Source organism: Mastomys coucha, unplaced genomic scaffold (assembly GCF_008632895.1).
Source record: "Mastomys coucha isolate ucsf_1 unplaced genomic scaffold, UCSF_Mcou_1 pScaffold18, whole genome shotgun sequence".
NCBI lineage: Eukaryota > Metazoa > Chordata > Mammalia > Rodentia > Muridae > Mastomys > Mastomys coucha.
The window spans coordinates 83363236-83363637 of NW_022196900.1; the positions used below are offsets into that span (position 1 = coordinate 83363236).

Sequence of the window (402 nt, forward strand, 5' to 3'; positions counted from 1 at the left end):
ACTTAAACATAATAAATAAAATTTCTTAAAAAAAAAAAAAAAGAGCATACTGAGAAAAGGATGGCTTGGGGGCCACTGTGCTAAGGGCAACATTAGCCCAGGATTAATTACCTGATTACCTGCATGGCTACCCTGTTAACACAACTTAAAAAGACAAGAAATAAGTTTACTAAAGCTGTTGGTTTCAACCAGGAGCCTAAAGAAATGTCTTTCTATAGTCTGTTGGCCATTTCAGAAATTTGTAAATCTAGTGGTCAATTCATTAGAAAGAAACATCTGGAAAAAAAGAAGAAGAAGAAGAAGAAGAAGAAGAAGAAGAAGAAGAAGAAAATAGAAATATAAAACAAAATGGTTGTAGCCTGGCGGTGGTGGCGCATGCCTTTAATCCCAGCACTTGGGAGG

At 36.1% G+C, this 402-nt stretch overlaps 1 pseudogene; it reads left to right on the top strand.

Annotated features, from left to right (window-relative positions):
- The first annotated feature begins 150 nt into the window (after positions 1-150).
- LOC116097283 lies at positions 151-278 on the top strand (annotated as a pseudogene).
- The last annotated feature ends 124 nt before the right edge of the window (positions 279-402 follow it).